Source organism: Stegodyphus dumicola, chromosome 10, assembly GCF_044657685.1.
Source record: "Stegodyphus dumicola isolate Sdum_Otavi_A_Nest chromosome 10, ASM4465768v1".
NCBI classification, from domain to species: Eukaryota; Metazoa; Arthropoda; class Arachnida; order Araneae; family Eresidae; genus Stegodyphus; species Stegodyphus dumicola.
In genome coordinates, this window is record NC_140777.1 from 123,489,780 (window position 1) to 123,506,601 (window position 16,822).

A 16,822-nucleotide genomic window follows, 5' to 3' on the forward strand; every position below is an offset into this window, starting at 1 on the left:
TTCGAATAAAGGCTAACGGGCCGGCTGCATGGACGTTTTCATAATTTTCTGTATGTGTAACGTGTATGGGTTGTCAATTTCTCTAAGAAAGTTCAACATGAAGGCATCCTACTGTGCTTTGCCATAATAACCTAATCTAAGCCTTCAGAAAATGACTCCACGAAGGCCTGCCATCTTAAGAAGGTAACCCTCGTGGCTTTGCTACATTCAAAGAGCCTAACGCAGTTCTAGCAAGCGAGCCGCCGAACACTGGTAGTTCATCCGGAGTTCAAGCCTCGATAACGAGTTGGATGCATGACCGATTTTGGTGTTTTCCAAATTCACCTGCTTTGGCGTAATCAAACTCTATAATTCTAAACAAACTGACGTTCGGTTCGGCTCCAACGGCTCTAGCACCACGTTCCAAATTATAACTACAGTTCAACAAATAAATGTCTGGCGTATACATTCGAATAACCTAAGTAAAAAAAAAAAAAAGGGGGGGTGCTTTTTAATTTCTTCCACAACCAAGCATGCATGCATGCACATAAAGCGAATAAAGAAAAACTTATGGAGTGCAATAGGGTTCTAATCCATAACATATTTAGTTAGTGATCGCCATCATTGGGAGCTATAAATATGCTATATTGACGGGAAGGAGAAAATTTTACTTCCTGAGTGAGCTAATTCAGAACTAGTCATTATTTCATCTGTCATCTTAAATTTAGGATGTCAAATTACGTGACTAACAAAAACCTAGTATTTATATGAAGCTTGATAAAAATCAAAGTTTTGAAGACGGTATATGTGATCATGTTCGGTTGATTACCATTATGATCAGCAAATAACAACAGCAATTTACTGATGTCTTTCTTATCTTTATATTCAGATGTAGTTTTCAGGGCAACTAGAGAAAATTTATTAATTACTTTTATTATTTTTGATACTTTATACGTACGAAGATACATACTTGTAGGGAGAGAGATATAAATATCATATTCGAACAAATAAAAACAAATCGTAACTTGAAGACCCTAGAGATACGGCTTCTGATTGCTTTTCAAATTTTTACCATATTAGTAACGATATAATCGAATAATCTTTCAAAGATTATTGTTTACCGATTTTAGGTAACAACTAGAAAACATTTTTTCGAACTTATCCTCAAACAAGTTTGCTATTGGTAATGAATACTGCTGTATCATGAATCAGGTACGGCGCTATGCATTTTGCTGACTTTGTACGCAATAAATTCTGTTGTCAAGTGCCCTTCCCACAAAATTCTAAAATTTTATTGCTTGATGCTTCGCTGAATTTTACAATTTTGCTGTACGTAAATTCTGCCGTACCGGCAGTGATCATGATTTCAAATTCCCCCTCCCCGAGATTTACTGTGTTATCTGAAAAACAGCTCACAAGTTGCTAAAAATAGCTATAAAACTGGTTCCACAGCTTTTAGCAACGGCCTCCCGTTGTGCGTTTGGAAACTCAGCTTTTGAAAGAAAAGGAAGGGGAATAATTTCTCTCTGACTACAATATAGATGAGGTCCGTGACTTTGTTTGAGCTACTGCAGAATGTTCTGAAGTACACTTTTTTCTGTTTCGGCAACATTCATCTTGAGAATTCAACACTTGTTCATTAGCCCTTAGTAATTGACAGAAATGCTTTTAGAAAGTAGTGGGTTCATTGATACCAACAAAATGGTTGGTATCAATAAACTGGGGATACGTTAGTTTCAGTTGTTGGGTTCAAATGAACCTTTCAAATACTAAAAAAGTCCTTTTGCATAATCGAATCCTTTTGCATAAAGAATTTCATCTGAGAATAATTTTTCTACTTAAAAATGAGTTTTGCAGTACTTTTTAAATACTACTTGTATTTTTATTTTCGAAAATTTTCATAAATATTGTAATTAATTATTTCCAATTTTAATAACTCGCAGAAAAAACACAATTTTCAAGAAATTTTTTTATTATGGTTATTCAAACTTATACTAATATACAGCATCTTTTATATTCCTTATACATTTGACACTGCATGCTTCAACCTGCATGTAAGTTTCTCTTCCTTAGTAACTCCTGACCCAGAGACGTCTCAATGAAAGCCAAATCATGCACAAAATTTTCACCTGAAAAGAAAAAAAAAAGAAAATGATAAAATATTTTTAACACCATATTCTCGACCCCCCCCAAAAAAAAAGAAATTGCAAGAAATACAAATTTCTAACAGAAAAATGCATTTTCAAGCAGCTGAAATTGTTTCACAAATTAATAATGCAGATAGCAAATGTAACATATGGCACTATTGCCACTCAGTGCAATCTCTGCATATCCTAAATTCTGCTGGCTGATGTCTTCGTAAGTTCTGAACATTTTTTTGCCTCTAAATTTTGCTGCTCAGTGCCCTCTGCTAAATTATAAAATTTTGACTACCACTGGCTGCACAGGCCCTGATCAAAGCAAAGAGGCAAGATGCTACCTGCTATTGATAAACTGCCTTATAAATACCACAAATCTAAATAAATATCAGTTTTATTTCCAAAACAGAATTATCTCACAGCTAAAGCATTGCCTTTGCAGAAAATCTTCTAAATGGAAATAGAATTGCATCCACATTACATGTGCAGAATCCCAATAATTCATTATAAACAGTTCCAAACCATAGTTAGGCTTAGAACTCACAACAGTATTCTTCTTGGAAGTCTTCCTAAGGAAATGGTAGTATATTCAGGGAACATGTGGGCAAAATCATGACAGTATATCACAAGCCTAATTCTTGACCATACATACTAGAAAGATCACAGAAATTCCTCACAGGAAGCTAGATTCATATAACAAAATTTCATGCAACATATGGCATATGGGAAAAAGCAAGGACATTATAATCACTAGCATAGTTTATACCCAAATGAGTTGCAGATGGTGCACTATGTGCTCACAGCTGATTATCACTAATGCAGATATATATTTACTAATATTTAGAAGATGATGAAGTATAGCAAAATATACAAAACATTAGTCCTTAAATCCAACACATTTTCTGATTTCCATACCATCTAGAATAATAGATTTGACGTTAGGTACAATATCAGAATTTTGGGTACATGAAATGTGAAATGGTTTTTTATTTTTAGTCACTGTTTCTAGTAATTTGTTCGAAAGTAACAAATAAGCTGGTTTCAGTCTGTCAATGAAATGTTAACTTGTCTGTCCTTAATTAAGACTCGGAAATATTTATCATATTTTTTCACCACAAAAAAATGGTCCCTCAATAAGCAAATTCAAGTGCCTTTTTCACACGATCAGTTCTCACAAACACATGAGAACATGATCTCAAGTCTTTATGCATAAATATTTTATGTTTGTTAGCAGTTGATAAACTGGTGCTGATCCATAAAAGACAGTAAATTTGTTACAAATGGTTCAGGTTTAGTTTTAGTGGTAGGTAGTCGAAAAACTCACATGGTAACCTTATTTGCATAAAATATACCATTTGAGCTACAGAGTGATTAGTATCAGGACATATTGCAACTCTGAATCCTAGAAGGATTTCTGTCCATCTGATGTTGCTGTGAGCCTTTATTGCATTTTTTTAAGTTCTGAGAAACTGCTCAATTTTCCCACTGCAATGTGGGTGGTATGGAGTGGAATGTAAAACTTTAGCACCACATACTTTTGCAAGGCTCTTGAAAGGCTGCGACTCAAACTGTCTTCCTTGATCTGAGATTATGGAACTAGGCACAACAAATCTGCTAATCCAATGATTGTAAAATGCTTTGACAACCATTTCTCTTGTGATATCTGGTAAAGAAACTACTTCTCCCTAACAGGAAAAATGGTCAATAAATGTCAGATAATACGTCCTACCAGCAGATGGTGGTAATGGCCCAATCAGGTCAACTTGCACAATACTTAATCTAGCATGAGGTGCTTGGAACTCGGCTATTTTAGATTTTGTATGCCTGTTGACTTTGCTCCTTTGACAATTAACAGGACTTTAAGTCTATTCGTGAATTTCTTTCTTTATATTTGGAAAGATAAATTTTTCAGTCATCTCGTTGACAGTTGTCCTGATACCAGAGGAGCAAAATTATGAATTTGATGAAACATTTGTTGTCTAAATTGCTTTGAAATAAAAGGCCTGATACTGGTTGTTGAGCTGTCACATCTTAATGTTTTCCAAAATGCTAATGTAGATGATTTAAATTTCAGTGAAGCACTACCTGTCATTAAATGTTGCAATTCTTCATTATATTCTTGAGCATCTGCTACTGCTTCATAGCCAGTAACTGAGACTACTTCAACTGCAACTAAATTTTCTTTGGCATCAATATGCTGAATATCAGTTGAAAATTCCGATATATACTGAAGTTGGTGTTGTTGTCTGGGTTATGCCTTCCCATTCTTTTGCTTCTATGCATATGACAGTGGCTTGTGATCAGTAAGTATGATGAATTTGCGTCCTTCCGATACATGTTTAAAATGCTTGACAGAAAGATATATTCCTAAGAATTCTCTGTCATAGGTACTATAAACCTTCTGTGCATTATTTAATGTTTTAGAGTAGAACACAATAGGTTTTCAGTCTTGTTCTTGTTCTTCCAATTGCTGCAATACTGATCCTATAGGAAAGTCTGATGTATCTGCACACAAAGGGTAATCCATTGGGAAACACAAAAGGGCACCATTGACTAAATCAGATTTGCACTTCTCAAACTGGTGAATTCCTTCATCTGTGCAGGCCTACCAGCGGCAGAGCGGTAAAATCGCTGAACACTGGTAGTTCGGTCCGAGGTTCGAATCCCGCGAACGTACTGGCTGCATGGGCGTTTTCGTGGTTTTCCCCATGTGTAACGTGTATATGAGCCAGTTTCCCTTAGAAAGTCCTCCACGAAGGCATCCCTTCTCTTAGGCAGATAGCCCTAGTGTGCTTTGCCATAATTAAATACACTAAACACCTTCATCTGTGCATGGAACTTTACAATGATCTTTTTTTATCACCCTTTAACATTTCGTGTATGACTCCTTGAGTTTCTGCAGCATTTTTCAAAAAGCATCAATAAAATTTTATCATGCCCATAAATGAACAAAGCTCATGTATTGTCGGTAATTTACATTGCAGATTACTTCAACCTTTTCTGGCAGCGAACAGGAACCTTCTGTAGTTATGAGGTAACCCATAACTTATGTTTAATATGTAATACATAATGTAATATCCCACCACATTACCCATTTCCAATCCTCAGATGTCCAGTGTCTTTTCTCGACACCACTGAAAATGAAGTCTTGCATGTCGGCAGAACTGAGTGATTTTCTTACAGGCACCAAAACTATGCATTCCTATCCCTCTGCAATTCGCTGCGCATAGTTCTAGCTGAAATTTGTTGGGAAGAGCCTTGGTTGACGATTTGTGATAGTTGAATCCGTGTTCTGCCGTAAATTCATCGGAGATACCGCCGATCACTGTCTTTGAAAACTATGCTCGAACTGCAGTTACATTTTTTAGAGAAGGATTCGAAATCGATGCCCCCACTAAATGTGCACCAATAATAAGCCCCTTTTTCAAATGGTGAACGATCTGCCGCCTTTTTTTCCCCATTTTACTTCATTCATCATGAAAAGCACTCTTACACCTTACTTATATTGGCATTTTAACCAAGTATAATCCACATCATAGAAAAAATTTGGATATTTCATCCCTAGCATGCATTCAGATGAAAATCTGAAAGGTTTCTTATTGATTGGCCAGTGTGTGTATTATTATATTATGCAACATGAGGCAGCATTAACATGTGGAGCTGGGAAGGCTTCTAATGATCACCTTTCTCTCTTGTGAGAGCAGGATGCACTGAAATTTGATGTCCTTATTTTTTAGAATGGTTATGAGTTTTGTAGACAAGTGGATCATCCACGTTCAAGATATAAGCAATCATCTTTCCACAATACTCAATTTTGTATGTCTTCTTCTCAAATATCATTGTATGGATGTCCTTCCAGCTGAATCAGGAGCAGTGACTTTGTGGAGGTTTTCCTTGGAGAAATGGACTTATATTGGAGTTACACATGATTCAAACCAAAATACTTCTTTACCGCAAGTATTTAAGTTCAGAGGTGTAACATGTTGTGCAGAAAATATTCTCAACAAGTTATCAGCTATGGATCAAAGCACACAAGAATACTTAGAAACAGAAGTGCATGAGGAAACATTCAGAAAAGAGATGACTTTAATTTTTTCCAATGTTAGTGCAGCACAGGTGATGCTATTTTAAAAAATTATTTATTGAATTATGACAGAGGTCATCAAACTTATTTTCTTTTTCACAGAAACTGTGACTTTATGGAAGTCTTCTTTGCATAAATGTAGTTTTACCAAAGTTACTGATGATTAAAACCAAAATATATGATTGCACGCATTATTTACACTGCAAAATATAACATGTGGTGCAGAAAATGTTCACAACAAGTTAGCAGCTATAAATGAAAGCACACAGGAATATTTAGAATGAGAAGTGGATGATGAAACATTCAGAAAAGAGATGCAATGGCAGTGCAGCACAGGGGATTCTAGCTTCAAGTATTGATTACAGAATTATGGCAGAATTGATCAGACGTATCTATTACTGAAAGCAGAGACTTTTTGAACATATTTTTTTTAGAGAAATGGGGTAATATTCTAATTAGGTATGGATTTAATCATAATGCTTTGTTGCAGGCATAGTTTTTATTCAGACGTAGAAAATGTTACGGTGTGCTGGCTTGGCTTGTTACTGATTACAAATCAAAAATAATTTTTGGTTTCCTGATTCTTTTCTCTCCTGCATTCTTTCTAGGAGATGAAATAATTTTATCTGCTTCTGAAATTTCAATTTCTCTTTTTTCTTGTGTTTGTTTTACAGAAGCAGTGGCCTGTTTTTGTTTCTCATTCTGTGCTCTAGCATCAACAATATACTTCGGTTCTCTAAGAGACATTTTTCTTGGTGCTCTTGGATCAACAAGCTCAGGAAGAATACAATTCACGTAAAATTTTTCGAGTTTTGGAACTAAACTGATCCAGAAAGTTTTGTCTTCGGGTATTCTTAATGTGATTGCATCTTCTCTGCACCATATATATAAATCACACCAATTCCTCTCTGTTATGGCTAACTGCCCTTGAATTTGAAAATAATATTTGTGGCTTTTCGGTAAATAAAGATTATTATCAGCATCCATCCGAAGACCAACAGAATTAGGCTTGCTGAAAAAGTCTGACAAGTCTGCTGAGAATCTGGCTGTATAAGGACATTTTATTTCAAGTAATCCATCTTCGTCTATCAATCCATCTGGCGAAGTACAAAGAAAGGGATATTTAGGATCAATAAAAAGGCCACAACGTCTGATGTTTTTTCCCATGTGCTTTTCCTTGTATTGATTTAAGGCTACTGCTTCGTTAGCCAAGCCATACTTTAATGCTTTAGTTGAAACGTTATCATTATATATGATACGTTTCACTAAAGCAGCACTGAGTGTTGTTGGATGCCTATCAGCAACATCTTTGAAAAAGGATGATGATATTCTTCTTGATCTTTCATGACGCCATCTTTCAGATGATGACTGTCCACGTGTTACGGCCTCAAGAGAATCTTTTTTTGGAACTTCAATTGATATAAAAAAATTTTTAGCTGCCAATTCATATGCTTCATCTGATAGGTCTGGTTTCTCAGGAAAATCACCATAAGAAATATCCCCACCTTGCTGAATATGTCCTGCTTTCCTCATATTTCTCTTTTTCTTCTCAGTGTCAAAAAGTCTACGTCTCTCAAGACGTTTTACATGGCGCTTATTTCTGGAAGCTAAGAATTTCAAAGTTGGAGTCCTGGGGCTACTTCCTGTTACAGCTTTTTGTGCATTTTTTTGCCACTGCTGTGCTGGATTTTGATAGGCCATGACAGCAATACTCGCACGCCTGTTCATGCCACCAGCTTTGGAAAAATCAACTCTTTTTCCACCAGATGTTTTACACAGTTGACTCATGAAGCTTTCAGCAGGATTATTTGTGGCATTCCAAATAAGAGTACTGCTACACGATATCAGTACTCTTCCCACTTCTGCTTCAATAGCTTGCAACATACCCGAGGAAAAAATTTCATTGTATGTGCTGTCCAACTCTGCACCTTTCTTTGCACAAAAAGCACTACAAGCATCATGCTTGCCAAATATATGATGTGGCCCATTTCTCAAGTCAGATACTAATGCATCAATAGCTTCTTGTGTGTGCTGATAATGGCTAGGTAAAGCATGAGCTTTTATAGCTACTCTAGCACCTCTGACTAACAGTGGCATTTTAATTTTCAGCAATTTACGGGCAGCAATTCCTTTAGCCCCGGGGAAGCGCGCAGTATTTTGCTGAAGTTTCTCAAGAGCTCTGCGATATCTTCGAACAGCATGGTTAGCACATTCTACTTTGATCACCCGTCCTCCATATGAAACGCTTTCTTTCACTTTGGCCATTGTGTTAGCATCTCCATCTCCAACAAGTCGAGTACAACGTATTTTGTGAACACACTGGAGATAATTCAGACCTTCCACAATGGCACTGCTTTCCATACCTGTAGAAGGCCCATTCCAATTTCGCCAACAAAGGTGCACTTTATTTGGCATCTTGCCATCTTCAATAGCACTGCATATAAGGCACACTTTGTTGCGAATTCCAACAAACAAAATTTTCTGGGTGACCATGCCTATAATAACAGATATGCCACTTGAAGCATTGTAACCATGCCCATAGCTTCTTTTACACCAACCTCCATCAACAATGACAGTTATACAGTGATAACCATCATTATCTTTATCATTGCGAAGTTCTGCCTGCCTTTTCTCCTCTTCTATAGCAGCACACATAGTTTCCTGTGCACATCCCTGTATTATTTTGCCAGTAGTTCGCTCACAAGAAGCAAAGGTCGAGTTGCTCATATACGGAATTTCCATGATGCTAAACTTTTCCTCCTCTTGTGAAAATCCACTGCCAGTAGATAACGCACCTAATACTGCAAGCTGATTTAGGCTGCTTTTCTCCATATCAGAACAAATTGTTGCCATTTCCCCACATAAAATTTTATCACATACATAGTTATATGTAGTGACAAGACCACGTCGAATCACTTTGTTAAAAATAAATGATCCTCCAAATTTACAATTTAGGGAATGTTGCTCTAATGTCCTAGCCTGCACTATTACAAAAGACATATTGCAAATTGTTCTGCCAGATGGTAATGGATTTGCCTTTCGTCGATCTTCCCTTTCGATAATTAAAGGTGAATCAGGACACAGAAATTCATCATTAAGGTTCTCCTGAAGAGGCTCAGACTCCAAGCTAAAATATATATATATACAATATATATACATATATATAATTAATATATATAAATATTACAAATTAGGTTTAAATTTGGCTTATTTGATGACAGCAAAGCACTTGATCTTCCTAAGAGGAGGAATACTTTCATGGAGGACTTTCTAAGGGAAATGGCTCATATACACGGGGAAAACCATGAAAACGCCCATGCAGGCAGCCCATTCGCAATTAGGTTTAGGAAATTTAGGCAACAGATAGCAAATAAATTAACAATAATAATACACTGGATTACCAGTATATTACTACAAGAAGATGAGTCATCTTCACAACTGCTGCTTCCATGCTCGCAGTGTCATTTGCTCGTGCAATATTAGTCACTACTTTGTGTGCCGGAGGTTTCACATGAAGGGCCTCTACACCTGAGTATAAAATGTTCGTGTTCCAGTAAACACTGAATTCAGAGGGGCAAGAATAACTCTTTCATGGTGGATAACTCAGTTACCAAATGGCTTTCTAAGGCTCTATTCAAGCCATTGTATAAATGTCATAATTCCCAACTAACAACGCTTTGTAGTCAGTTCTATTGAGAGAGAAAGCTGTAGACACATACATGCATGCACAAATTTAGCTTCTCTAATTGGCTATGGCTTAGACCCTCTCTCGCAGGTGTGAATGGAACTCCCACATTTTGTGCCTTATGATTATGCGTCTATGACATTTATACCATCATGTGAACGGAGCCTTAGGATGGCATACTAAGAAGATGCACTGTCTTGTGGGGATAAGCAATTTATACTCCTAAGCCTAAAAAAAAAACTTGGAAAAAAAAGATCACGACTTAAATTTGTTGTCTAATTGCTCTAATTTGAGGCACATTATGAGAGGAAAGCAAAGGTAGTAATCAGAATTATTTAAAAAATTTTATCCTTATATTTTTCTTAAAAATTCTGTAAAATAATAAAATTTGTGGTTTTTCTCAAATAAATATATATGGAAAAAATAACAGCCACATAATCACAGATTTCATTTTGTTATATTTTATTAACAAAATTTAAATTATTAAAAATCTCTTTCATGAAGGGAACATAAAACATCATGAAAACAATGAAAAAGAAGCAATATTTAAAAAAGATAGTAGGCTTATTGATGAGGCTCCCATCAAAAGAATCAAACCCCAAAATATTTTCATTTGCTTCAGTGTCCCGACTGAAAATTTCACTGATTTCAATGAATATATTTTTAAAAAAATCTTTTATTTTCAAGTTCTTTCATGCAAAACGTCCAAATTTGGTACAAATCAAATTCATCCCCCTCTTTTTGATAGCTACAATATTATATTTAACAGTTTTAATAGCTATCAGTATGTAAACAACATAATGTAACACCATAAAAGAAAAACATAAATGATGACATTTTAATTTTGGCATAGAGAAATACATATTTACCCCAAAAGAGAGCTTGTATTTCTACCTTCTACGTCAGAGTCAATAACTGAAATGTCCAGATCAGAACTGAGAAGAAAAGAACCATAATTAGTTTAATTAAGATACAATAACACACCGACCAAGTATTAATTTGAGAGTCAAGCAACAAAAATCAGCATCATATTTTGAAATATTCACTATTTGAAAATATAACGCTGATTTTGGTTGCTTGACTTCTAAATTAATACATAATTAGTTAACCATAATTAAGTAACTGTAATATCATGCACAGCTAATATCTATTTTAAAAATAAACCAACTTACCTCAGGAAAGCCTGGTTTGTCTTAGGAACATTAGCTGTAACTTCTGGCGTAGAAAAGTCAAATTTTTAACTTCCGGACCTAAGAATGAAAGAAATAAACTGCTATAACATAATTAAAAAAAAAAAAAAAAAAACATGAATAAATAAATAACACATAACAAATTTAAGCATTAAGCTATGTATGACTACCACCCATCTCAGACAGTGCGACAGATATTGCTGTATACTGTTTCGCCATACCCTGTGTAGCTATTATATCATGCTGTATAACCACAGTTTAGAAAAATTACAAAATGTGTTATTTATATCTATCTAAAATGGTACATTACTACATGATTTGTAAGAATAAATTAGAGGGCTCTGCGAATGAAATTCCTTCCAATTAAAAAATGTAGGAATAAAGAAAATGCAGGAATTGTAAATGCAGAAATGAAAAAGGGGATTATATTTTTTGTACAGAATCCAGATGACATATTTTTCAACATTTTAGAAATTTCAATATTAATTTTAGGGGCATAAAATATTAGGCCCCTAAAAGCAGAATATAGTTTTTAAATGTTCAGATAATCTTCCTATGAGAAGAATTCCTTTGAGAAGTACACATCTGAACCACAATTAAAAAACATGTACAAGAACAGAGCTGAGGACTTCTGTTTGCAGAAAGTCTGTCACATAACATATGAAAAGTTTCTTATTGGTAGATTTTTGATCAGACGGATATTTTAATGTTATACAGAGAAAGCATTCACTCCCTTTATACTGGAGATAATTCAATTTGGACAATGGCAAAAAGGCTAAGCAAGCCTGAGCGTATTGGTCCCATTCTTGGCACTAGTTTGGTTTACGCTCAAAATACACAGCAGATATTTTCTAATTACCTGCATCCCAATATCAATTCAATTCAGCTTTTGGTGGAATTTAACATTTGTGACATATTTTTCAAAAACTACACTTCACAACATGCATACATGACAAATACACAGAACCATAAATAAACAAGCAATAATATATATTTATATATAAATTTTACTAAATGATCATAAAATGTTCCAACGCTAAAAGAAAGTTTTAACATCCAAGTAAATGACATAATAAAAAAAAGCAAGTTGAACAGCGAGCACATGAATAAATGTGCATACACCTGTTAAAATATACCATAGGTAACTGACAAAGCATTTCGTAGCAAACATATGACTATAAAATTTCCAATAATACATGTAATGATGGTGAATTCAATTTAGATCGCAAGAACATCCTCATACTTTTGAAAAGATTCAATTATTTCAGCAATTCCTTGTGAATTGGAATTTACCCTTTCAATATTTCCCAACAATTTAGTGTGAATGGAGGAATAAATTATTATAACAGAATTGAACAATTATTAGCATCCCCTCATACACACACATACAAAAAAAAAAAAAAAAAAAAACTTACTTTGTAAAAAAATCATCCGGGCAATGATTCTCCTTTGACACAGATGCAGTTGTATCAATAATTTCTGACCTTCAATAAAAAAAATACGCATATTTTACTTCGGAATTAACTTACTACGAAATCATAAACACGGGGTAGTCGATATAAAGAATAAATTATTTCTCACCTTTCGAAAACATCCGCTTGTTCGGAATCTTCCACATCTCGGGAATTAAATTTCATATTTTTTTCTTGAGCTCGACGTTTACGCTGAATTCTGGATCTTTTATTAAAACCAGGATGTTTTTTCGGTCGTCCTTGATATTTTCGCATATTTTTTGCAAACTGACCACAGTACAAATAAATGTAAACAAAACGAGTGCGGAATAGCAATGCAATAGGGTTGCCGTAAACGTCATTCTGCTGACAGCTGACAATGTTTAGTGAAAACTGTGTATAAAGGAATATATGAAACGCTTCTAAATATTATTTAGAAAAAAAATATGATTTATAACTGATATCAAAATCAATTACTTCGTGAATTTTTGCAGAAATAAGATTACAATGTTAAATTTTAACTCGTAGCGCCATCTATTGATGGCTTTCCAAACTACACATTAAAATTACGTATTTCAAACTAATTTTTTTAAAATATAATATTTAAGTAAATTTCATTTCAAATCTGATTCTAACATTGTGATTCGAAAACTGACCTATTGCTTTATATTTCTGCCAAATTGCACGCAACATAGTTTCTTAATTAGCGATTCTGCGTGTAAAAAAATTTTTAGTATTGTAATGCTGCTGTAGTAGACCACCTTAACCAGCCAATCCAATGCGCTGAACTTGTTTCTCCCACTCTTTTCTTTGTGGGCGGCAGATTATTTTTTTCGCGTTCGCTTCAGCAGCAAGGGAATTACTCAGCGAGCATGGATTGTCGCATTCTGTTTTTTTTTTTTTTTTTTTTTTGTTTGCACGTGCTACGAATTTTCTTAATATGTCGTTGTTACGAAATGAGTTAAAAAAAACCGCATTCTCAATATTTTCGGCCTGCCTACAAAGCCGAATTTCCAACAATTAAAGAATCCTTCAAAGGAAATTACTATGCATTTTGCAACGTGTGCGTGTGTGACTTCATAATAAGTCACGATGGAAGAAGCAACATTGTTAAGCATGTTAAGTCTAAAAAGCATGAAGTTAATGCTGCGGCTTCGACAACATCAAAGAAAGTGTTTTTTTTTTTTTTTTTTTTTTTTTTCAAATTCGGCTACGAATTTGGATGCCGATGTCATTTCGGCGGAGTGTTTGTTTACTGCATTCCTGATCGAACGTGCCGCTAAGCGCTGCCAATCACGCTGGTCAACTTTTTAGACGGTGGTTTCCCGACTCCAAGATTGCTCAGAAATATACTTGTGCTTGCACGAAAACATCTTCTATTGTGAACGAAATTGCTTGCAATGCACAAAGTAAAATGATAGCTGCATTCCAGAATTCAGCATTTTCGGTGTCAATCGACGGCAGCAATGACAGCGATTGGAAGCTTTATCCCATCGTTGTCACATATTTCTGTGATGTTTCTAATGAAATGAAAACTCATCTTTTGCATCTTCCATTGTTAAATGGAGACGCTACGGGGGAAAATATTGCCTCCTTGGTAATTAATGAGTTGAAACAACTTAACATCCCAATATCAAACTGCATTTCATTTGGTGCAGATAATGCTCATGTCATGGTGGGTAACAAAAAGGGTGTAGCCTCTTTCCTCAAAAAAGAACAAAATGAATTAATTTTTATTTGATGCCCATGCCACTTAATTAATTTGGCAGCAGAAAAAGCTTTTAAATGCTGAGTGGCAAATTTGAAACAAATTGAAAATTCATCTTTTGAAAAGATTAATTTTTTTATTGATGAATTTCCATTTTTGTTAACAATTAAAGAAAGTGAATGCCATAATGATGCTTTAGATGAACTACAGAACCAATTTTCTGCTGCACAGTTTGAAGACTTTGCCAGTTCTGGAGAAGATAGACTTGATGTCCTCGTTGGTACCTTAAAAAGAATAAAAAGAGCTGATGGAGCACCAAAATATGATAGGCTGGCAAGAGTTTTATGTGCTATTCTTGTAATTCCACACAGTAATGCTGAGTGCGAGAGAGTCTTCAGTGTTGTGAAGAGAAACAAAACTATATTTCGTTCTTCAATTTCACCAAAAACTCTAGAAAACATTTTAATTGCTAAATGTTATGAGGAAACTAATTGTTATGACAGGAAATTTTCCAAAGAATTTTTGGCTAAGGCCAAAAAATGCACTCTAAATTCATTGCAATAATTTTTTTGTGTAACATTAAGTTCTTGTTTTATGTTTCCTAATAAATTTTTTAGTTACTACTTAATTGAGATTTACTAATGTAAGTACAATTTTCTTTTTGTATAAATTGTTATTTTTTTAATATCAAAGCATGATATTAATTCTTCGTGTTCTTCTGAATTTTTATCTTTAGAGGTTGGCAGGTATGGTGTAGTTAGTGCTTGAAAGTAATATTTGAATACTCTCCTGCAAAATTTTGATTAAAAATACCTATCAGTTAATTTGCGTCAGACGAGTATGGATTTCTTATTCTAATAGCACATTGAAAAACATATTATTCATTGACATATTTACTTCTTTTGGAGAATGAAAAGAAATTTTCTTCATACATTTGTAATAAAATTAGTCAAAAACTGTCGTTGTGCGAAAGCCTATTTTATTTTTATTTATTTATTTATTTATTTGAAATTAAAACCACAGTTCTGCCCAGAACTGTGAAAAAATTGTTTAGTCGTGCAATCTTTTTGAAGCATGTGCACATCACAACTATCATGAATATACTACCAAAATGCACTTTAACTAATGATAGTTGCATATTAATTTATTGACTACTATATCTTTTTGTTATAATATCCAGAATATATTTTTAGAACGGGGAAAGAGAATTATATTTAGAATTGAAAGAGTTTATGAATTTCACAGATTTTTCACATTTTGCAAAATATCTAAGAATTAATAAAGCAATACTGAAATAAAATATGAAAAGATATTAAAACACAAAGTAAATGGTAATAAATGACCCAAAATATAAAAGAAATTTGCTTTTTTATAATACTTATTTCATCAATTCTTTCTTATTTGTCCCCAAATTGATTTCCTTCTCAATGTATTTTTGCTCTGAAAGTGAATATCAAATCATACGATTGGTATCATTGACAGTTACAAGAAAAATATTTCCACATTTGTATTAATTACGGTGGTTTCCCATGTATAATGTGGATATGAGCCAGTTCCGCTTATGAAGTCCTCGTTTGAAGCTTTACTGCTCGTAGGCACAGAGCCGTCAAATATACAAGAGTATTAATTACTAGATTAACATCACTGGAAATGTAAATCACAATAGTAAGCATTGATTGTTATTGATGCCCATTAAAACATATAATATTATGATAATTATCTCAAAAGGTGATGCGCCCACCAACGGCCAAGCAGTAAAATTGCTGAAAACGGGTATTTCGGTTCGAATCCCAGCGAACGGGCTGGCTGCATGGATGTTTTCATGATTTTTCCATTGTGTAACATGTATAGAAACCATTTTCTCTTAGACAATTCTCCATGAAGGCATCCCTCCGTATTCAGATAGCCTTCAAGCGCTTTTTCAAGTAAACCAAACCAAAGAGAAATATTTCAAGCGAAGCATAGATATTTAATTTTAAATAGTTCTATTTTGTTCTTAGGCTGTGAAATCATTCGAGTGGACATGAAGGAAGGATGCCATATAAACTGCACATAAAATGTTAATAAAATGTGAAAACTGATTTCAAGAAATACTTCCCAGGCAGCATGTCTCCAAAAATATACGTATAAATTTTGGTGAAATAAGGGTATGGTATTTTTTGCACGTTACTTTTACAAAATTTATACGAATGAAAAAGGCTGAAGTTACTGTTGACTCTTTATCGTTATTTTTACGAAAATTATACGAATCCAAATGTACTGAAAAAAACTACCGCCATAATGGTATATTTTATTCGTCACTTTTACGCATATTATACGAATCCGAATGTTCTGAAAGAAACTACTGCCTTTATGGTATATTTCATTCGTCACTTTTACAGATATTATACGAAGTCTAAAAAGATTGAAAATGAAGTTTATTAATTCAAAATATTTAGTGCATTTTTGGCATTTCACTTTGTTTTCCTTTTCCACGAACATGAAAAAAGGGGCATTCATATATGATGCTAAAATTTTTCTATGAATTTTAACATGTCAGCTAAATCTTTACGTGCATTTTTGCAAAAAATTATATTTTCTTAATTTA

General features: G+C 34.2%; 1 protein-coding gene and 1 long non-coding RNA gene across 4 annotated transcripts in view; one reads left to right on the forward strand and one right to left on the reverse strand.

The window, feature by feature from the left end:
- LOC118198543 (ribosomal protein S6 kinase-like 1) overlaps positions 1–16,822 on the forward strand; it is a 190,397-nt gene that overhangs the window by 32,677 nt on the left and 140,898 nt on the right. The gene's annotated exons all lie outside the window — the stretch shown is intronic.
- On the reverse strand, positions 1,934–13,288 carry LOC146995086 (uncharacterized). Its single transcript, XR_015043532.1, has 5 exons — positions 12,658–13,288; positions 12,492–12,560; positions 11,059–11,136; positions 10,756–10,821; positions 1,934–2,108 (listed from the first exon to the last, which is right to left on the reverse strand). It is a non-coding gene; the product is annotated as an uncharacterized LOC146995086 (long non-coding RNA).